Source organism: Manacus candei, unplaced genomic scaffold, assembly GCF_025592945.1.
Source record: "Manacus candei isolate 608988 ecotype Guabito, Panama unplaced genomic scaffold, ASM2559294v1 h1tg000005l, whole genome shotgun sequence".
Lineage (NCBI taxonomy): Eukaryota > Metazoa > Chordata > Aves > Passeriformes > Pipridae > Manacus > Manacus candei.
Window position 1 is genome coordinate 17,633,081 of NW_026138053.1, and position 24,180 is coordinate 17,657,260.

General features: G+C 38.1%; 1 protein-coding gene across 1 annotated transcript in view; it reads left to right on the forward strand.

Annotated features, from left to right (window-relative positions):
* The first annotated feature begins 1,651 nt into the window (after nt 1-1,651).
* Nucleotides 1,652-24,180, forward strand: part of NTNG1 (netrin G1) — a 497,227-nt gene continuing 474,698 nt past the window's right edge. The window contains exon 1 of the mRNA XM_051800381.1: nt 1,652-1,661. The gene's annotated coding sequence lies outside the window, so the exon portion shown is untranslated. The remainder of the gene's footprint in view (nt 1,662-24,180) is intronic.

Consider the following 24,180-nt stretch of genomic DNA (forward strand, 5'->3'; position numbering starts at 1 on the left):
CACATTGTCAGAGGACTGCTTTGCTAAATGGAAGGGAGCAATAAACCCTTTTCCAAGATATGCTGTGCTGTACACTGATTAAGTGATATGGAACTAATTATAGCATATAATACTTCCTGGGTCTTTCAAAAAAAAGACATTTAAAGAAGTAACACTCACTAATTAACAATTGTTTCAGTCTACTAGGCTTAAAAGAATCTAGAGCAATAAAAATTAAGGGTCTACAAACACCTTCTATGCCCATTAGCTTTAAGGTGTCTATAACACCACCTTCGTACACATCCAAAAGTCTCACACATGTATAATCATCCCAAAAGGTCCAAAAGGTACATTGCTCCTGGTTTAGTCCACCTCCACAGCCACAGCCTGGCAACCCCGGGGAAATGCAACAAACTACCTCCTGAAGGCATCTATTTCTGTCTGTTAAAAAGAGAAGGCTGGAAGACAAACTTTAACACTAGACTTGAAAGTTTCAAATGATAAGCTTGGGTGGGATCACACTCTAATCATTAGGATACAAATACATATAGATCCAGGGCGGTTTTCACTTGCAGGAGAGAACACCGTAGGAAAACAAGACAAAAGAAAACAACCAGGATGAAGTAAATTGTTTTCACTAACCACCATGCACAGAAATATTTCAGTGTTGCAAGAGACTTAGATTGAATAACAAGGCAAAAACACTGTGACATTAATCAACAAGTCAGTAGCCAGGAGCATTGCCTACTGAGACTTAAAGCCTCCACAGCCTTTGAGGTTTTGAGGTATCCATGACACAAGCTTGCTGCAGAGGGATATCTTCAGGGAGGTTTCAGCTTTCATCAATTTTATGAAACTCTGCTCTTTATCTTTGTCCCCTCTAAAACATTTCTCATTTGAATAGGTACACCAAGTGCTTATTTCATATGGGTTAACATGCCTAACTGAAGTACAGTATTTGAATGGGCAAGTAGCCTGCTGGTGATTTGCTGTTCAGAGAATCAATGCTTTGTAAAACAAAAGGTGTTAATCTATGCTGCTTTATACTACATGAAACTCCATACATACTGTTAAGAGCAATCCCCAAAAGTCTTTGCTACAATGCCACATTTGCCATATAAAAACATGCATGTGCCAAGAAAATGGAGTAGTAGTAAACCCTAAAGCAGTAAAATGCCTTTATTAAATCTGATAACTTCTGCGTATCGACAACTGAAAAGCTAGCAGAACAGAAAAAGTGCCATTTAAACTGACTGCTGAGACACTTTTCATATGGATATTTAAAAATATATATATAGCTTGTAATTTATTAGTACTTGGTCAGTTGTCATCTGCTGGAAAGAAAGCATACAAACAGTCCTAAACCATGCTATTTTGACCTTTTCAGAGTTTTCATATTTTAGTTGTTGGGCATTCTTTTTGTTTCCTGTCTGCAACCTTAATATTCTGTGAGCAACAGAGAAATGGAATGGTTGCCTTCTCCAAACAAACACAATGTAAAGGTTAAAGTAGTGTAAAAGCTTGCCGCTGCTGTTCTGCTGTCATTTGCAAACGTACCAGCAGCCGGGACTGGAAGGTGCTGCTCAAACGAGAACAGCAAGTGGGAATAAGTGGAACTTATGAGTGGAAATAATAAGAACTTCAATTCACTTTTGTAATAATGAGCTTTATAAACTTTTCAAGTCTCTCTCAGCAATCTATTAATAGAGTGGTAGCTTACAAGTAGTCCAGCCAATGTTAATGCAGCACTTGACTACCTACTTTCTAAGTCTTTTTTTCAGAGTGCTCTATGTTTAGTTAAACACCAATTCATGCAAGTTTAATACGTCACATTATCATAATTTCACAAAGTGATTGTTGCTGTGCAGTCTTACAAACAGGCACATATTTTGGTGTCATACTGCATCAGGACCTAGATATTCCTGCATTTCATTTCTCACACAGATGTTCATAACTTTTCTTTGGTCACGCTACTGGGAAAGAGGGGATTAATGCTTACTGAAAGCTTGAAAAGCTAAAAGTTGACAACATGGCTAAACAATACATTTGTTACTTGGCAGTGTTACATATTCCTACTATGTTACAACTGTCAAGATAAACTAACAATTTCTAATAACAATAGAAATACTCACTGACAAAATATATCCTGCTGTAAATATTTACTGCTGTAAATTACTTCACTTAGAAAATGTATTGGTCACAGTAATTTTCCTTTTTTTTCCTTTTTACAATAATTAAAAACAAATGGTATATCAGGTTTTTAGGGTTTTTCCAATCTAAATGGAAAGTAACTATAAGTTACTTTTTCAGTTTAAAAATACATATGAAGACAGGGCAAGTTGGTCTTTTAAGTATGGACAAGCTATTCCACATACCTTTGGAAACGATGTAAGAATTAATCATAACTGTTAAGCTTCACTGAGAACAAGTCAGGAATAACTTCCCTTGGTATGTTGTCACATCTCTTGCACTTCATTACTCAGAACCATGCAACAGAAAATGCATTGTTTAAATAGATACAAGAACATGCTGGTACTTCAGCAGTGTTTTATGAGTTCAAAAGTCCAGGCTACAGTCTCATTAGAGGAATCTAAGCAACATCATTGCCAATATGTCTATTAAAAAGTCTTATTATTAATACAGATAACTTATTCAAAAAAAGCTTCTTAGCATCTAGCTAATCCTCTGGAGCTATGCTCCTCCTTTCCCACATCATTCAGAGTTAAAGGTTTGACAGTCTCAGCTGTCCTTAAGCAGAAGTGGGGGAGTATCTCCTGCATGTGAGTTTGTTTTACACATCATCTTATTCCACTCTTCTTCCTGGGACTCTACTCAGGGCAATACAAGCCTACATAAATGGCAAAAGTCCTGTCATTTTTACCCCTTTAAGTTCTATCATCAAGTGATAATGGCAAAAGTGCTATTTAATAGATGAAACCACAACTTCCCTTTGCCCCCATAGATGCTCACTTGGTAGATAAGTGTTTACTGATTAAACCAGAGGAAAGCTGTTCTCAATTGTTACTTTTGTACAGGTACATAAACTGTAACTTTAACATAAATATTTAATTAGGCACAACATGAAAATCTAATAATGCACTTTTTACCCCCAAAATTTAAGTTAAACCCAACAGAAATTCTTTCAAGAAAATAAATATCCTAGTGGTATAATTTTGCTCATGGTTGTAAAATCTTGCCTTGATTGTATGCATCATAAGGGCTAATATATTGAACCAAAAATAGCAACTATAGGGGGCTTTCAAGTTTGCTTTATATTATCAGAAGTAAAGATGCAGCTAACTTGACACCTACTGCTTCCTACACACAATGTTTTTGCAAACCACTTCCATGATTTTTCAAAACACCTGGAAAGCTGATAAGCCTTGAAACTACTACCATATTTTCTCCTTTATATCTTTCTAACTAAGAAATACATGTAAATTAAGAAAGACTTGGCTGTAGTTCTTGACAAGCAGAGGACAACTGGAACAAGAAATAACATAAGGATTCTCTCATCGGTTCAAGCTCATTTCAGAGGTTGGCTCCTAAAGCTCTTTTTTGCAATTTGTTTAAAAATGTTGTCTCTTGCATTTTTAAGCTCCTCTAGACTATCTTGAGCTGTTTCAAGTTAAAGTCTCAGACAGCCCACTCTGGAGTTCAAGGTGACAGGAAACACAACATGCATAGTCTAGAGAAGAAGGTGCTGCTGCAGCATTTATACTCGAGGTCATGTTAACTGCTTCTGCCAGTTGCACTCCTGATAGCAGTTTAATCACAGTAGACTGAACCACAGAGTAAGCACCCAAATATTTTTAAGGGTCTTTCATTCTGTGGAGAACCCCAAGTGCTATGACTAACATATTGTCAATTTATTTAAACTAAATCTGACATATATATAAAGGAACTGCAATCACTCTTATCAGCTTAAGGCAGGAATATCCTGAATGATTTTTTCAGGATTCCAGCTGGTCGCATGCATTAAGAGCATTTATTACTGCTCATGGCTAATAAGACTTGCATAACTGCCCCTGAGGGACTTGGAATCATTGCTATCATCTGGAGGCTCAGGCACCAGCAAACATATCCAAGAAAGTCATGTATCCAAAGCACATATAGCAATTTAAAAGCTAAAATATTTTAGACAGTCACAAGCTTAACAAGATATATATACTGAACATTAATAATCATTACAGAAATTTATCATAAACTTTCAATTTGAATGTCAAATAACAATTAATTAGAACAGTTAGCAAAACAGTTACCTATTTCCAGAAATTTCCATTTATAATTCAACTATCTTAATATCACAGAATTACACATCATGACCTCATGGCACCACAAGGCTGAAAGAGAAGCTCTGGAGGTCATCTGGTCCAATCACCCTGCCCAGTGTCATCTAGAGCAGGTTATCCATACGTCTTTCCAGGTGTATTTTGAGTGTCTCCACGGATAGAGACTCTGCACAATCCCTTGGGCAGCCTGCTCCAAAGCTCAGTCACCCTCACCAGTGAAAAAAGTGTGTCCTAACGTTCAGATAGAACCTACCATGTTTCATTTTGTGCCCATTGCCTCCAGTCCTGTTACCAGGACTTTGCATTTGTACCCTTCTTTCAGGTATTTATATACAGTGATTAGATCCCTCCTGAGTCTTTTCTTTAGGCTCAATAGTTCCAACTTTTCCGAGCCCTTCCTTACATGTGAGATGCTCCACTCCCTTCATCACCTTTGAGACCCTTCACTGGACTTTCCAGTACATCCATCTCCCTCTTGCACTGAAAAGCCCAAAACTGGACACAGAGCTCCAGGTGTGACCTCACCAGTGCTGCAGAGAGGAAAAGGATCTCCTCTCCTGACCTGCTGGCAATGCTTTGCATAATGTAGCCCAGGATATCATCCACCTTTACAGCAAGTGCATATTGCTGACTCATGTTCAGTTTGGTGCCTACTGGCACCCCCAGGTCTTTTTCTGCCAAGCTGCTTTCCAGTGCCATGGCCCTCAGTGCTGTATTGGTGCATGGGATGGTTCCTTCCCAGGTGCAGGACTTTGCACTTGTTTTTGAACTTCACAAGGTTCCTGTCAGCCCATTTACTCAGTCTGCATATAGCCATACATGAGAGGTACTGAACCTCATTCACTCTTTTCCTTAGATGCTGAAAATAAGCATTGTTTTTATACTCATACTTAGAGAAAAATATGAAACTAATGATGAAAGACTGACATGCACTGTCCAAACTAAAATTAGAAAGAAAATATAAACAGTAACGTAACAAACACCAGGAGGTCTGCCACTTGGGAGTAGGAACACAGTCACTGCAGAGCTTTTCAAATCAAAGGAATATAGAACATATACTGAAGTGCACACAGTTAACCAGCATACACTTATTTGTTTTCTGCTCATTTATTTTTAGATGACAAGCCTAACAGAAATCTTGGCTTCACAAAACGAATTGTATAATTTACTCATACATGAACTGAACAAGAGTTTTCCACTGCAGAAAGCCCCACTTGGGACCACATTTTGCCACCAAGACAGAGCTCTGCCCTCTTCATTTCCAGGCCTCACAAGGGACTTTCTAGAACACTGTGCAATTACCACACAATAGTCTCACACCATTAGTGGCAGTTCCCCTACAGTAATTTTCTTTTAATATAAAGGTACAGAGTGAATATACTAAGATGGTGTAGGGAGTAGGAGTACACAGCATGGATTGTGCTGCTGTTATCCACTAAAATATAGTTAAAGGATTCATAATCATTGAGACAGAATAAAAACATCACTGGAGATCGCTTATAAGTGAAGCTAGATTTCACTTCAGAAGCAGTGATTTGAAGTAATAACAGCAACCAAAAAAAACCTCAAACGCGTCAGTGGCTTGGTAACTTTACCACGTGTAGTACTACACACAGACTCCCCAAATATCTTTGTATTTTATAGGAAGGTACAAGAAAGATCAATAATGTAAAGCACTAGCCAGGACCTACCCTGTATTGTGATTTTAGAGCGAAGCAGCAACCAGAGGGTTGTTACACGATGACTATTCACAAAAATGAGTGATGGACATTCTTTCAGTCTATACATAATTCTTGCTAACAACATAACTCCCCAACTTGTACTTTTCTTACAAGAGCTTTGAGAATTGCCAGTGCTCCACGTTTTACTTCTATCCACAGTTTGACATATAGAAACTCATACATGGACTGCACAGATTAAATATGAACATGGAACAAATCTCAGTTGTCAAATTTATGCATGTACAGATAAATCAGTTTCACAGATATTTATTTCAGGTCAATACTTCCTGAAAGTGTACTTGTTTGCAGTGTGCTTTGCACAAAAATGGTAGACCAACATTTCTTGAATGCAAGTAACATACTGCATGAGCAGATCAGTAGAATAGCACTCCCACTAAAGACTGCTTTCCAAAAAACCACTTTTTCCTCTGCCTTGTGCTGTGCGTAGACTTTCTCTTCACATGCACAAATGTGTAAAGGACATCCAAGATGCCATGATATCTACCAGTCCAGTTGGACTTCCTGCTCAAAGCTAGAGGAAGGATCCTGTTCTGAAAAGCAATTGGACCTTTGTTGACAGGATCCATCCATCCAATGCAAAACTGCATTTCAAAGCAGCTGTTTATTTTGTAACTTTCTGTCACAGCAACTCACTCAAAATTCTTATGCCAATAGTTTAAAATGTAGACACCTTTAAATGTTTCAATAAACAGGACAAGAATAGTTCATGGGTCTTTCTTTAAATACACTTATTATTATACAGTAGCAGTATCTGTTTCACAGCAGGAAGTATAAAGTACTTAAAAAGAGACATGAATTAAAAAGCTAAAGTGGCAGTTCTTTGTTATTATCCTTAGTATTTGTCACCCTGTCTTTCATCCTTTTGTATTCTGATAATCCAAATCTTTAAATCCTTCAAGAACTCATTTGAGGCTTGAGGTTAAGAAAGATTTAATTCAAAATGCTAACGTTCCTCCCTCAAATCTATACCTTCAGGATTATACACTAAATGAAAAATACTTTAAAATACATGTATATAATTATAAAAAGTTTTAATGAATGATGAAGAGTTCCGTATTGTGTAAACATATTTCACAATAAAGTCTGAAGAGACAATTAACTCCTCTTATGTTACTCCTCTGATAACTATTAAGATTTCAATAGATTCTAATTGAAAAAAAAACCCAATTAAACTATACCAAGCTTATTTCAGAAAATAAAAAAAAAATAGAAACATGAAAAAAAAAATAGAAGCATGAAAGAATCACCTCTTTTTAGAAATTAGAAAATAATTAGGTAATTAATCAGGTGAAATAATAAATAATGCAGTTAAACTACTGGTTGTTGTGCCAAAAGACTAGATATGTGCAAAGAGCAAACACTGTGAGTAGTTTTATTTCTTCAGCATTGTGCAATTACAGAGGAGTTCTAGAGTTAATCAAAAGCTTATTATGGGTAAAAGTGGACGACATTTAAATGGAGCTAAAAAATTCATACTATTTAGAAAGACAAGGCCTTTTACAGAGAGAAATGTTATGCAAAGAAAACCTGGTGCATTCACTACCCCCGGTGCATCCCTGGGTCTACAGCTGGCCGTGTCCAACGGCCTAAGGAGGAACCGGTGGGAAACATCTCTTCCTGCTCAGTCTCGGCCACATGGCACTTGTTTCCACAAGTTTTCTTATCACATTCTGCCGTGACCACAGCCAGGCAGATGCCCACATGCCAAGGCCAGGTTGCACATTGCCACATACCCAACCCCCCAGGGCTGTGCCACACCAACCCTAAGAAGCCACAGGCACACGGCCACTGGGCACAGGAAAATAAGCCCCAGCCAGCTCAGGCCAACACAAGCCCAGTCAACTCTTGTGGCCTTGTGGTACAGGACCACTGTGTGTGGTCTTCGGCTGGTAGCTGGGAAAATTCACCAAAATCTCCAAAGACTTTGCAGACCATATGGCACACTACCATGGCAGCGTGTTTTCAGTCTCATGTACAGAGCTAGCAATCAGTTTCGCTGAACTTATTATCCTTGGTTGTTTCTTAGACCCCATCAGCAGCAATGCCAAGCAGCCTCAAACTGCAAAGATGGGAAAAAAAATTAGAAAAACAATTATCAAAGCACAGCATCTACTGTACATAAAGAAAGTGCTCTAGTATCAAAAGTCTAATTTATCATTGCTTTGAAATGTGAAAGCCCAAAAATTATAAAGATCAGCAGGATATCTAAGCCAGAAAATAGAGTTAATTTCAGTTCCTGAATGGACACTGCTGAGTAAAGAAAGGGAGTGTCTAGGAAGGCTTATGCTCAATTACAGAGGAACAAGTTTCCAAGACACCTGCCAACAGCTTAACTAGCTTCATCAAAGGCATATGTGGCACAGTCAGTTCACTAGTGGTACCCGGGCACTTAAATTTCTTTTGTGAATCTGAAAGACCCTGTATAACACTGAAAACTACAGCATCCTGATCTCTGTCCTCACAGAACAGCTCTAACAGTGCTGTGGAGAATTCGTGTGAGCCCATTTCCGTAGGCATGCAGCAGCACACCCCAAAACCCAGCCCTTAGTTTTGGTTTTGTAAGAAGACAGCCTGCAAGATAAAAATTGTACAAGTTATCTGCAAAGAGCCTGTGGGAATACTTCAAGGCTTCAAAATGAGAATTAGCACAAAAGATTGTGCTTGGGGTTTTTTTAGTAAAAAGAATAAAAAGTCAATGGCAAAATGGCAATGGAGTTATCAGCATGTAGCAATTCTGCTACTGACTAAAATTCCAACAGGTCAAGAAAGAACAGAGAATAAGGGGAATGATTAAGGCTAATTCATATCTGGATAAAACAAAGTATTATTTAGCACAGCTGGAAATAGGCTTTGATGTAAGATTACAAAAAGTGCAATGAGAGGTTCAAGCTTTCAAAGTTATTTTGTGGTTAGTAGTAACAGGGGGTAAAATGGGTTTCTACCCCAGTGCAGACCAGGCACTACTGATTCATCTCCTTGAAAAGTCACACTTAACTAAACCAATACAAACCTATGTTCTCAATGTTAGAGGAATCACAGATTTAACTTCTTGACCTTAGTTTTTCCAGCATATTATAAAGCCATACAACCCTTTGTGGCAAAACAAGAAAATCCAACCTTTCTGGAAGATCAAACAAAAGAGAAATGTTGCTACTATATGGTAAAAGAAGAGATGATGATGCAACATTACACTGCAACTGATAGGACACCTCCACTGTATTAAACTCCTGTGCAAAGCAACTGTATCAGCAGGGAAATGCCTCTGCTTCTTCTGAACATCACTCAGGCACAGGACAACACAATTACTGTTTTACTGCAAGACACCTCCTGGCACTGCATTTGGGAAACAAACCCCTCCCGATTGCACAAAGGCTTTCAGAGCCTGCCTCTAGTTTTTCTGTAGGTGTATTAATGCAAGAGCTGTGCACCTCTCCATATCCTGCTCTTAATCTGTTTCTGGAGCAAGGTAACAGTGTCACACCTTAAATGTGACTATTCCCAAAGCTCAGTCACAGCCCAGAATGAACTGTGCCCTGTAGCCAGTACACCTGCCTCTTACTTGAAAGTGAAATTCAGGTAGAGCATTTCTAACTGGGGAAATATCAAGTTTGATATAAGTAGCATCTTCCAACATTTTTTTCCTAAGATTCATTACGTACCTTTAAATCCTGAAGATAGCAAATGACAAATCAATGATATGTCACAGAGAATATATCAAAAAATGGTAAAAAAAAAAAATGCATCTCACCAAGCATGGTGAATACATGAGCCTAGAGCCTTCATCCTGATTAACTTTGTGCATAATATCTTCAGCTTTAACTAGTAGCTTTCCATAAGGGAAGATATCTTCAGTTTGTACCATCAGAAGAGTTCAAGGTAATTACATGCTGAATACAAAGTGATTTCTGCAGCATAATCTCTTTTATTGGCATATCAACAGCAATACAAGTATGTTTGCATGAGTAAGAAGCTGTAACATGGGAGTCAATTGTTCACATGCACACCTAGCCAGCCTCAGCAGATACCAGGTAACTTGTCTTGGGATTAGCTGTTTATTAGGTTTTGCCTTGTCTGTCAGCTTGTCAGAGACATTTCATCCAAATTCCATGATACTGAAGCTCATAGCTCCTAATATACCAACACCATTATAATATGACTTGGCAGAGCCAGAGCAAGGTACAACATCCTATATCAGCTAATCAGCTGCTTACAATTCTAAGTTCACAGTTCTGTCACAGTAAAGGCAAAATTATATTCCAAAAGCACTAATAAGACATTTTCCCAGGGGATTGCCTATCAGATTTCAGAGTTTTCCAGAGACACATTTATTCTCTCCTGCATTATTGCTGTTACAGAATAATGTTCTGAGGAAGATTTAAATTTTAAGAGATGTTTCAATAAGCAAAACACAACTGTATGAAACCACTTACTGACACGTGTTTGAAAGAAGGGATATGGAAGAGAAGCCAGCTGCAGAACCCACCTAAACACCTCTGAGGAGCTGAAACATAATTAACAAACATTAGAGAACAGGAGTAGCCTTGAACTCAGCTATGAAGAGGCCAGGTAGTAGAACACTTGTTGGGACTGAAGGACTGAAAGTTGCCAAGGAAGGAAAAGCCTCCATTCTGATGGAGAACTAGGAGAAGCTACAAGAGAAAACTTACACAGAAGGTGTATGAGGCATTTCAGTGGGAGCATCAGAGGCTGGTAGCATATGATATACACACAATGGATTCCTCTCTTTGCTTCCATCAGCCTACAACATATGTCTGCCACTGCCAAGTGTCACGTGCTACCTTTTAACTTACACCCACCATCAGATCTTGCCTACTGCCATCCCCTTTCTGCCAGCACAACAGTATGTTTTGATAATGTCTCTCGAACCCATTAGTACCACTTTCTCATTTCTTCAGGGTGACAGCAAGGTATTCCTTCCCTTTATGGTTATGTGCATTTGCCCATAGTCTTCTCAAAGCCACTTCCTACACTGCAAATCAGACACCAAATTCAAGGACTGCATGCCATGTTTCAGCACAATAGAGCAGAGAAATAGCATAGTCTAAGCATTAACTATGTTGATTTGATTCAGACTGAACTTTGACAGATTTTCAGCTTGGTTAAAGTTTCAATAAAAAAGACTAAAAATAGTTAAACCAGTTTTCTCGCTGGACAGTTTGTAATAGAAAAACTTCTATTTGAATTTACAAGGTTAATAATATTCAGCTAATTAAGCAATCAGATTAGCTAACAGTGGCATGCTTTACAGCAACACTGAAGATCAAACTGACAAAGCTGACAATACCATACTGCACCCAGATACAGCAGAATGTAAAATATACATTACACAAAACTATGCTAGGACAGCAGGAAGATTGCAAACTAGCTAAAGACTTAGCAAGTACCAGAATTAGGGCTGCCTGTATACCTAGAAAACAGGAAACATACTTGAAACAACTTTTAAAAAAAGCTGATCATAAGCTGTTTGGCCAGTTTCCTGGCAAGGATGCAGTCATCTCAATTACAAAGGCAGACTTAGAAGTCTCGTTATACTCATGATCTACAACTTTCATGTGCTTGTCTTTGTATCACTGACCTTAAATGTACAGTGTAAAGCCATCTTTATGAAACCAGCACACTCACTGAAGAATTCAGTTTGCATACTTATATTCTCACTGAAGAAAAAGATGACGTATTCCAGAAGCAATTACTAACACTGACAGAATTATGCTCCTCCAAAGAGAGGAAAACCCATCTGAAATACATCTACACACAAAAAGAGACATTCTAAACAGGATTTCATCATGCAAACTTTTGCCATCTTTCCAAAACCAAGGAAAAAAAGGAATCAACATATAAAAGGCCTCCATCTGCTGCCATTACACGATTATTGAAGCTTTTAAACATGATATTGTAGGAAATGCATCATACATTCAGAAAGGCTGGGAAGAAGAAGCAGGTAGAGAAGGGCACTGATAACTAAACCAACTATTAGCTGGATTATCTGACAGGTGTTTGTTCTTACCCAGCTGGGTGTTATTTAGTCCTGACTCAGTGAACCTGAAATGCTTTAGAACCACCTCAGGGAGTTAAGTTCCCTGCTGTTAAAATGACAGTGATTCAGTAAATGGGTTCCTTACGTACACACCAGCATACTCTGCATTTGCCTGCATGATTACATCTTAATTCTTTCAAAAAAAAACCAAAAAAAACAAAAAACAAAAAAACTAATAGTATAGAAAAGCATTTTCTGCAATTCTTGAAACTATTACTTAAATCAGACTTTTTATTACAGGAATGTCAGGTTTAAAAGCTTTTATGCTTTCACTTGTACAGTAAGTAGAATATCTGAATAATCCAAGTACCCAAAAATACTCATGGCTAATTAAGTTACCCAGTTTCATTGCTGGCCAGAAAGTGTGCTAGAATCTTTCACAGCACCAAAAAAAACATAACCTGTACCAACACAATACAGAACAATGACTGAATATTACACAAGTCTATGTAAAACGTAACAAAGAGCAAAAGTCTGATCTATATTGGTATTTTTCAGGGAGATTCAGAGTCTTCACATGGTGAACCCATAGGCAGAAGGAAAGCAAATTACAGAAATAATATCTGCTTATAATTTCAGTTATAGAAGAAAGTTACATAGTTTCAAAGGAAAATGATATTATTCTCCCCATTAATAGATGGGTTCACATTTCTCCTCCAGTCCGTATTGAAGTAAACCCAAAACAAGAAAACTGGGCTCCTCTGAATTATGGTGGACTTAGGTATAACACGTTTGCTGATTTCACAAGTAATTTATTCCCCTTTAATGTATTTCCCATACAATTCAAAATGATATTTTAAGATACATGCTTCCCATAAGAAATCATGTCAGCAAACATTACCCATTTCTTGCACATAAAGTCGGTGTTATTAAGAGATCTCTGATTTTTCTGATGGATATTTTAACTGAGAGACACAGCTGCCAATAAAGAACAGGGCAACTGGCAGTTTGGCCATTTGATTTATTACCTCTCTTTGCACACTTCAAACACCTCAGCTAACCCATGAAAGGGCAAAGTTGGCATCAGCTTTAATTTTCATAGGCATCATCTTTCAGAGGAAAGAAGAGTATAATATAAACCATGTCTCACATATTGGCAACAAATCTACAGATATAAGCAAGAGTACACACTATGGTTTTGATTGAAAGTACAAACGGGGAGAAGACACCTGATGAAGCAACACAATTAAGTTGGTCCCTCGGTAACAGCAAACAAGGCAAGAGATCAGTGTCAGTATCTGTTTAAGATGTGAATAACATGTACTTCACAAAAAAAAGAAAATCACATTCTGGTTACAATTCATTAGATTTTATAAAATTTACCCATTCAAAAGAAGTCACGAATACTTAAATTGTTCTGTTTACCTCAAGAATCTTCATGTGCATATTGGTCTGTAAAGCCAGACCAGACACTGGAGCTAATTTCGTTTCTAAGCAGGGCATCTATTTTAAATTCTTTGCAAATTACTGTCAAGCAAGATATCTGGAAAAGAATGTGGGTTTCATTTTGAAAGTGAGCCTCAGCAAACACATATGTAAAACTGACAGTTAGCTGATGACTTTCTTGACTCTGGTAATTAGTAGATTTGAATCTAAGTCAGACTCTGCAGTAAACATAGAAAGCTGTATGAAAATGCTAGCAGAGAAAAGCTTAGACAATCTACATATGTTTGCAGCAAGCTATCTGTAAGAGTCAGCTGTAAGAGATAAACAGGGTTGATAGACTGTATTAAAACTGGTGAAACAAAGGATGCTGAAAAAAGTGACTAATCTTAAAAATGAAGCCTCTCTATTTTCCACTCTTCAAAGGACTTTTGTGCATAAAAGTCAGGTAATGAAGTGTTATGAAGTCTGTCAATGTAAAGAGATTAGAAAGTTTAGGGAGCTTTTTGAAACATGGTTCTTAAAAATCAGAACAGTGGAAACAATCAATATTCTTACAATATTTCAAGGAATATTATAACAAAACATGAGTTCTTATTGCTGTGCAGCAGCAACAGGGTCACTAACTGCATTTAAGGAACAAACTGGTTCAGTAATCAAGAAACGTGGGTCAAATTCCCCTTTACTCAGGCCAGTGCAAATTAGTAGGAATATCACTGCAGTCAGTAGTAACAAACTGACATATTGGCAGGATTATCCGTCTTTGGGCAACACCTTTGTGCAATTACAGTCAGCAGGACACAGTGGCAATCTACTTATACATTCTTGATACTCCTGAATAAAACACAGAATAATCTATCCCATCACAGTTACGTAGTACAAGTCCCAAAGTCTACTTTCTTTACATCCTAAACATGCTTAAGTATTATTACAATCTTGAACTGTTTAATATAGTTCAATTGATTAGGACAGGGCAATGTGATCTATAATACTTCTGTACTATTGACCTCCAGGCTGAATAATCATTTTTGCTGTACAAAATTGACTAGCTAACCACTGATTGAGACGGAGTAACAAGATCTTTGACCTAAAATAAGGAATGCTCAAAACTGAAAAAATACAGATAATACAACACAGGAGGGCTTAAAAATCTCAGCGTAATATTGTTTTGTACTGCATCTTAAAACAGACATCTGAAAGGAATGCACACTTATTAAGAAGAATGAGGGTATATTCATAAACCTTGACACAAATACTGGTTTCTAAGTATCCCCATGAATGCACTGACATAGTACAAAAAATGAACACAGTACCATGCACATGACTGCAACAAAATATTATCAAATTATACCGAATTCTGCAACAATTTCTTATTATTTATTACCATCTCAACTGCTGTTACTCACAAATTTTAGTGATGTCTTTATATCATTTATTCACACCATATGACTAAAGCAATCTTTGTAAAAACACATCTAAAAACCCAACCTGTCCTACTAACAGTCTATGAGGATTATCTCTGCAGAGTGGGTTAATAATGTTAGTTCACTGACTGCTGGTTGTCACCTAATCACAAATGGTACCAATGCCATCTCTCTTAACAGAAGAGAACTTTGATATAAGTGTCTTTGAAGATACACTATGGAATTTCCAGCACAAGGAGTAAGAAAATATCATTAAAAAATTCCAAAGACTCTAAAAGATAGCTTTCAAGTTATAACATTATACTTTTATAAAAATAGTATGCTTTCCCAGTATAAAATATAGTATTTCTTTTTTAACTGTAGAATATAAAAACTACAGCAATTACTCAGAAAACAAAAGAAAAAATGAAAAAAAAATTAATTCATTAGAATTCTCCTGCAATAGCCTCAGACCCCTAAAGTGACACAAGTTTACTTTGCAGAAAAGACAAGAACAGTTGGCCTTACAGAGCAGAAGGCTTAAGAGAGATATATATACAGTCACTCATTTTTGGCTTGGTTCTACACAAACATTTTACTTTGTCTTACTTGCCACCAATTCTCACTCAATATCCACTGAGAGTAGAATAATCATCCCTAATGCATTTAAAACCCAGTACATATTGACAGTGAAAAACATGTTTCATTCCCAAACTAATACTCAGCTTAAGTAGTAAATATATTTTGCCAGTCATCCTTTTTACACATCACACTTAAAGCACAAGGCGTATGTTTTCAGCCAGTAGACAAGCAGGGATCTTTTACAGGTTTGTCCCTCTAAAAATTTTAACACTTTGAGGGATAAGAAAAAAAGAACAATATAAGAAAAGTTTGAGTTTTCCAAGTATCTTCATACTCTCTTGGTGCCACTGAAATGGTGAATAAGCAACTTCTGATCTTGAGCTGATCTAACTTTGCCTTATGGACGGCAATTGGAGCTGTTCAGTGCCCACTGTAGCACAAATTACAAAAAGCTGACCAAAAAGTAGTAGTAGTGATGATGGTAATAATTTGTGTTATATATGGGACATACGGAGCACTGATGAAGGGAGATCATGAGGAAAGAGTATTATTGTTTCCAACACAAAGAAGTTTTTTGTTGTTAGTACCTCCAACTAATTCCAAAGACAAACAAAAAAGTAATCAGCATACCCCTGGTGCAGGACAATTGGTAATACTGCTCAGTGACCAACGAGTAATTACTCAGAGAACCAGTGCTGCTTCCCCTGGCTATTAGAATTTTTACATTCTTGAATAATTCTGTCTGACCTCTCTTCCTGTCCTTGTTTAGTTCTGTCACTGGTCCCTAACCAACCATTTTTAGCTCCATTTCCATCCCAGAGAGTACAGAGCTGCCATCAGGATCAGTACTGTCCTAGTACATGCTTCTCTCTAAGCTTCTTGCATGTCTTGGCCCTGCTCCTGCATTTTGGAAGTTCTTTCTTATTATTCACAGATTTTAATTTCTTACTCAGTCTAACTCCTTGTAGCTATGCCAAATATGAATGCTGAAAATACTAAAATTACTGTATTAAGTGACTTTAGATCTCAAAATTATTTTCAACCTTCGCATCTTAAGTCCAACAATGAACCTGTGACAAAGATATTTCATTCTGATGTTTTAGAGATGCCTACCAAACACAGAACAGCTAACAGTCCTCATTTCCAATAAATGCATATTTGTATTCATTTCAAACATGATCACCCTTTCCAATGCCATTATCTTCTCAGCAATGATGTTTCTACTCTTCATCACATTGAACAACAGAACCATGGAATCACTAAGGTTGGAAAAGACTGGGTCATCATGTGACCCCACCCAGACCTCTGTGACCAGCTCTGGAGCTCCTAACACAAGAAAGACTTTGGAATACTGTTGGAACAAGTCCAGAAGAGGCCACGAAGATGCTCAGAGGGCTGAAGCACCTCTGCTGTGAAGACAGGCTGAGAGAGATGGGGTTGATCAGCCTGGAGAGAAGAAGGTCTGTAAAGGTCTCCAGGAGGACCTTTATAGCACTTTCCAGTACCTTAATGGAACCAAGAGAGCTGGAGAAGGACTTTTTACAAGGACATGCAGTGATAGGACTTAAACTGAAAGTGGTTTAGATTACTCATTAGGAAGGTTTAGATTACTCATTAGGAAGAAATTCTTTACTGTGAGGTGCTGAGGCACAGAAACAGGTTGCTCAGAGAAGCTGTGGATGCCCCATCCCTGGTAGACCAGGTTGGATGGGGCCCCAGAGCAGCCTGATGTAGTGGAAGGTGTTCCTGCCCCTGGCGGGGGGTGTGGAAGGGGGTTGGAATTAGATGATCTTTAAGGTGCCTTTCAACCCAAACTGTTCTATGATTCTATGAAACACTGGTGAATTCAGGGCAATGGCACGTAGTTTATAGGCCAAGAAAGCTAAAATTCTTTAAGCACTAGATGGATACTTTAAACCACAATCTTCACAAAAAAAAAAATCAGTTCTCAGACTGAGAGAGCAGATTTTTGCCCAAATTCCACACTAGCAGAAAGGGTTTTCTTTAAAATACTATTATGTAAATTAAGATTAAATCATAATTTGTATCAGGTAAGTAAGAGATTCGCACCTGCTAGATTCTCATTAAAAAATCCCAGACGTGCTTCATTTGCATATATTTTTAACAGAAACTCAAGTAAGCAGAGAAGGATTTAGGGAGAAGTAAAGCATGAGCATAACTTTGCTTTTGCATGACTTCAGTGTACAAGCAATACTTTTGATCCTGCACTACTCAGGTATAAAAAAGCACTCCCTAAAAGAAGTATTTATTTAATCTCAGGAGTAGTATTAAGGTAATAAAGCAGCCTCCAATGCTAAGCTAAAGGAACTTTAAAGAGTAAACAATGTGTTATGAACACGTTGGACAGAGTGTCTGCTGAGGAATATTTCACATCCAGGAATTTTAGTTTTGCTCTTCTATCCTTGAAGAAAGCTAATTCCTGAGAAGCTCCACCATCTGCAATTATAATCAGCAGGAAGCACTTGCATTCTGCTAATAAGACATATATAATGTAGTCTAGCAACAGCCAAATTACTGTGCTTCCTTTACAAAAGAAATTGTTATTCAGCCTCTTCTTATTACTAGTAGGGTTTAGTGGCACCTACTTACTAACAGTGCAATATCAACTACTATATTTTGATGAGAAAAGAACAGTTGATCTTTGCCTCCATGTATGAAAATTTATAGACACACAAGGCAATCCTGTATTGACTCTTTTTACACACGTGTAAAGTGTTAGCATACTACAGCAACACTTAAGTTCAGAAATAAGACATTTTTAAAAAGTTTAAAAGCAACAAACTCAAAAGACTCAACATAGAAGGAAAGCGTAACCCAGGTTCTTGTTAAAAAAATCCCTTGGGGTGGATTAGGGTAAAATGACACTGAATGATCAGTATTTGTAAATATATATATATATATATAGGGTTTATTTTAGAACAATTTTGTTTTAAAGGAAAACAGGTATGTAGCCATTTTTGTTGTTATAATTTAAAGTAATTGTAGATTAAGCAAATTAATTTTTATAGCCTATCCTTTAAAAAGACATGAAAAACTGTCAGTTCTTGAGTTTGAAGAAAAGAAGACAGAGTTGAAGTAGAGTTTGAGGGCTGAGTAACAGCTAACAATAGTAAATCAAGCAACATCATTACAAGGACAAAGTCATCAGCAATAGAAAAAAAAGTAGGAGGTGAAAGTCACAGTCAGAGGGATATAATAGATGTGGTGTATATTGACAGATGAAAGAACTTCAGTAATCAGAGATACTGGAATGAAGCAATAGCAGTGGAAAACAGACATTTCCACAAGAAGTGTGGAAATTGGAAAGCAAGCATACTGGATGAAACAGAAAAGGTCACAACAAACAAGAAAGGAGTTTTACCTGGAAAAATCCAAAACAAATAGTCAAACACAATCTTGCACAAAAGCACCAAACCCCATCCTGTGGAAAAAACTAATTTGAGACCAAAACATATAAGCTAAAATGTAATTTTGGGCCAAAAGGCTGCCAAGACATCCAGTTTTTTCAGATTTGGAAATGGAAAAACAGGTAGTTTATACCATCGAGGAATACCGTTTATTTCATAATTAATAACACAATCCTCCTCCATTAAACAATAGTTTTCTATTCTTATTAAGGTATTTTTTCCTATGTATGGGGTGGAGGAATTAAAACCACATTTCACAGCAAAGTCAGAATAATTTTAAATAAATAAAAAAAATATAAAAGCAGTAAGGTGTGTCCCAATTTGTAAAGGACTGTCATACTGACATGTTAATACGTAGGGTTACAGAACTAAAGGCCAAAGGCAAGCATTTACAACATGAGGTATCCCAGGCACAAAAGACCAGTGCATCCTCATACTCAAGAGCCAGGATCAGCTCACCACAGTTAGGAACAAACATTAGAATGTATCTTACACATATCCCAAACATCACACAAACAGTTCTAACTTTCAAAACCTCTAATGTCATTTTTTCCTGAATTATAAAAATTAGAAAAATTCAACACTTAATTATTCATTGAAAAAAGAGGAGAACAAGCTGCTCTGCTCCTTCTGTACACATAAGATGCCCCAAAAAACCCTGCAAAAATTATTATCCTCCTAATACAGTAGTTGTGCATACTCTTTTTTTTGTATGGAATTTTACAATCACAGGCCTGAGCCTGAATCGAATCATACTGAGCAATTGTTATAAGCTTTTGTTGTTCTCCTTTATTTGTTCAAGAACAAAGGAATATCCCCTACAGAGATGCTCAGTTTTGACATTTGTGAAGCTTCTATTTCAGTGCATTAAAAGTTTAAGTTCATAAAAGTGAGTAGAGGTTAATAATAAACACTTTTAAGGAGGAGTTCTGGCTACACATAGTGGACAGTCAGCTCCCATCCTACTCTTCCCCTTGACAGGTGATTATCCATGGACTTTCAAGACTCTCCTGAACATAACTAGTGCCATTGATACTGACTGCATGAATGGCTTAATTTTGTTCTGAATATCTTGACACATTTGTGAAAGTTTTGTTTTCTGAACTCAACAGAAAACAGCTGCATTGAGTCTGATGGTTCAGACCAGCTGAATTCTAGGGAAGTATTGCACAATGGTTTTTGAAAGGATCAATTTTGATTTAGTAAAATTTGGCTATGATGCTACCAAGTCCAAGAAAAAGAATTCTGGTATTAATGGCCTAGACCATAAGGACTTCAACAGATTGGCACATGAGAAATTTCTCATAGTACGTACAGGTTGTTATTATTTTTTAGTCTTCATCTAAAGGTAACTAGTGATTACAAAACCAGACCATGATTTGGTCATAAAAATGTAAAAAGTGTCATAAATAGATGTCTTGGGGGGGGGGGGGGGGAGAAGAAAAATTATGAAGAAGAAAAAGAGTTGCAAAAAGATACAGAGAAGTAGTTCATCAGGAACATACACATCACAGAATGGTCAAAATCTTGCCTGCTGCAAAGTGTGAAGCTTTCACCCCTTGTTTTCACACAAAGGTGTTCCAGAAGGTCTCTGTACACATGTACTGTAAAATACATGTTGTGACCAGATTTAACCAAGCACTGACTTGCAAGTGTTTGCTATTTGCAAGGCTAAGCACATGGGTTAGGTATGTATACCTGAATTTTTCTGTTTTGCTAATAAGGGGACCAGTGTAACAGTTCATGTAAAAACAGGTTAAAACTTGTTAGCAAGAGGAAGTTATGAATAAAGCAGCACATGCTCCCTGAATTAAATGTGAAATACATATTATACATGCAAATTCTTCTAAATATGGCAATTTTATGTAGTTGGTAACAAAACAGAATTGCTGTTAAGAAGCAAACTGACATGTGTAACAATTTCTGGCACAACCCTGAAACCAGCTAACAAATGCAACAAAGCATGAAGGAAAGGGCTTAACTCCCTTCTCACTTCCAAAACATTCCTTCTTCTCCAGTGAAAAATTCACTACTGATTTTTCAGCAGACACTAGCTAGACCTAAATCCCATTATCTGGCCCTTTGTGTAGTCTAAATTCAGTATCAAAGGGGTACTATAAAGTTTGGAATATTAATGTAATTCTTGAAGGGATAAAACAAAAAGGGAGAGAAGGATATAGAGGTACTTTGAAGCTCCCAGCTTACAGGACCCTAGCTTTGTTCAAAGTCTTAAGGAATGGAAAACAGAAAAGGAACCAAAGTGCAGTAGGAGATGGTTACCTTAAGGCCCTTGGTAGGAAGGACAGATTCTAATGATCAGCAAGTGCTGGTGGAAAAGTACAAAGTGTCCTTCAAGACTCTGAATGTACAGGTCAGATACAGAATACGGAAGAAGCAACCAGAACAAAAAGTCTTCTAAAATGCATGCAGTGGAGGGCTGTAATAGTGAGAGCTGTAACTCACTGGAAGAGAAGACAACACCACAGTCACCCCAATGCATGAACTTTCACAATGGCACTACAATATTAGTCTTGCTTTCAGCTTTGCTGTGGCCTGACAATATATTTTTCTAGAACAAGCTCGTACTGCTTTTATCTCAAAGATGGTAAAGATGGGAAACCTCAGTAAAGCTGAGAAATGTGAGTACTTGACCTCTATGGAAAGCAACAAACCCAAGCAGTGCAGGCAGCAGCTCACCTGACACCCTTAGAAGTAGCATACAAAGAAAGTAACACATACACTTGAACAACTGCAGCTTCAAAGCCATGATTTATATACTCCACGAGTGTAATTAATCTGATATCATCTCCTGCTGTGCTCTGGTATATTAAACACTCGACAGTAATATTTCATGACATGTAGCATACATGACAAAGAGACTAGAAGTATATTACACACGTGGTTATGACTGTGGTAAATCACTTCACTGTAGCACAGCTTCTCTGTCATTCCAGCCAGAAATGACCTACACAACATGACCACTCCTTCAGAGGAAAATAAATCATAAGCAATGAAAATAGTGCAGCGTCCTGCAATACCTCAGCTTACCGATTATCGTGTTCTAATGAAAACCTGGCACACAGCTGAGTTAATTGCAAAGAAAGGGCTCCCAAGGGTTCGGCTAACCTACCGTGACTCGGCTCTCCCGAGAGGCTACCAATGACACATTAGCAGAAGAGGTGATTTGCGGGAAAAACCTATTTAGGATAAAAGCTCAGAAGAGACGGGAATCGTAACGATCACGGAGATAATGACCAGGAACAACAGTCATTGTCCTCCCAGAATAAGGATACGAAGAGCCATTAACGGCACGACGAGGAAGTCAGTCTCTGCCCATCGCTTTCCCGCTCGGGCTCGGGGCTCCCAGGCCGCAGGACAGGCGGCACTGCCGCTCCCGCCTGGGCCGGGGCCAGGAGCCCCGTGTCCCGGGAGCTCTCGCAGGGCGGTGCTGGCGACAGAAGCGCCGGTACCATGCACAGAGCTATGGTACGAACGCATCCCATAGGAGCCGAGAGGTTACCGTCTGTCTGCAGAGATCTAACAGGAAAACTGCTCCTGTATTTAAAAACCCTGACTATATATATATATATATATGTATATGTATATATACACAATACACAAGCCACCACATACACTCTGAAAAAAGCCCAGGACTCCAGAGAGCTGAGCGGAGCAAGTAGCGGGCGGAGGGCGCTCCCCGCGGAACTCGGTCCCTGTGCCCCCGCGGAACTGCGGGGACCACCCGAAGTCGGAGGCAAAGCCGACAGCTCGGGTGATGGGATCCGACAGCTATGGAGAATTTTCCTTCACTAAGATTAAAACTAAGCAACTCTCCTACGGACAACAAAAAATTACCTGAGTGTATCAAGAACTGCACAGCTTGAGGAGCAGCACCAACTCTTAGGCACAAGAGCCCTTGTTCCTGCGACCTCCCTTTGTAAGGAAGGACCAAGCATTTCCCCACCTCCCACCTCAGCTGCAGGCAATTAATTAATCAGGCCGTTAATTGCGCCTGGGTGCGGCTGGGGCTGAGCACACCTGAAGCTGTGGCAGTCCCGGCCCCCGCCGCGCACCTGCGGCACAAACTCTGGCCCGCTGAAGTTTTGTCCCAGCTGCCCTTCAGCGAAGGCACAAAGCGGACACCTGCACCTCCAGAGGCCAGGCAGCCACTGCCGAGAGGAAAGAAACAAACCCAAACAATTACAAAGCAAAATAGAAGGATTCTGTCTTCTGATACCTTTTACTTTAAACAATACACCGAAACATAGCTCAAATATTTTGAGCTATGTCACTTAATTGTTTTGTTATTGTCAGAATCACAGAGTACATTTCTTATGTAAATAGCTTATGGGACTACAGGCTGGCTTGTTTTCTGTAGGAGTACCACAGAGATTTACAAGAGAAAGAAGACATTCCAAATTTGTGAGGGTCTTGTAAATTTTCTGACTCATTTAGATCTTCTATAAAAATGAAATTCAAAAACATTTCATAACAGGATTCTCAAAATTATCAAGTGGATAAAATTATTTATTTCCATCCTAGAGCATGCATTGAGAATTGCCCAGCCCAGTTTTCTGCAGTCACTGCTGCATAAGCATCTCCAAGAAGATGTGGGAGATTCACCTTCAAGAATAAAATATTCTGATTATTCTTCCAGATTCACACATAAAATTCTGGAAACGAAACCAAACCATATATTCTGACATTTGTAATTTCACAGATGCTTTGTCTGCTGTGTTGGCCCAGTAAAGTTCCCCTCAAATAAGAAAGGGTGAGCTAAGTTTTTTTGAGTTTTTAATACTGCAATGCACCCTACACTCATACAGCACTACTACTGGCCCTGTGAGAAAAGAATTGATTTGAAACCCAGCTGGAGAGGAGGTTGAAGTTTTAAAAGGCTTTTACTGCTTGATCCCTTGCTGCTACCTCTGCTTCAAAGCATGGGAAAAACCTAGGGAGAATCTAATAAAACAGAATCAGGCCTCTTGAGATGAATGCCTTATGTTTTCTTTTACCTATCGCCCTTTGAAATTCCTTGATGGATGGCATCAATGGCATAACAGATATGTGGCAAACAAGTGTGGAAGGCAAAAGAACAATTTTCTGTCCTATTCACATACCATATATGGGTAAATGTTATGAATGGATGAGTATCCCTGTAGCTTGGCAGGTATAGCCATTGATTAAAGCACTGTTAAACATCATTAAGCATATTTTACGCTGACACTTACATAGATATCTCTTTTATGACATGTTTCTAAATGCTTGCTTAATACAAAAGAAATAAATGTTACTAATGAAACATTTTCTTTCTGG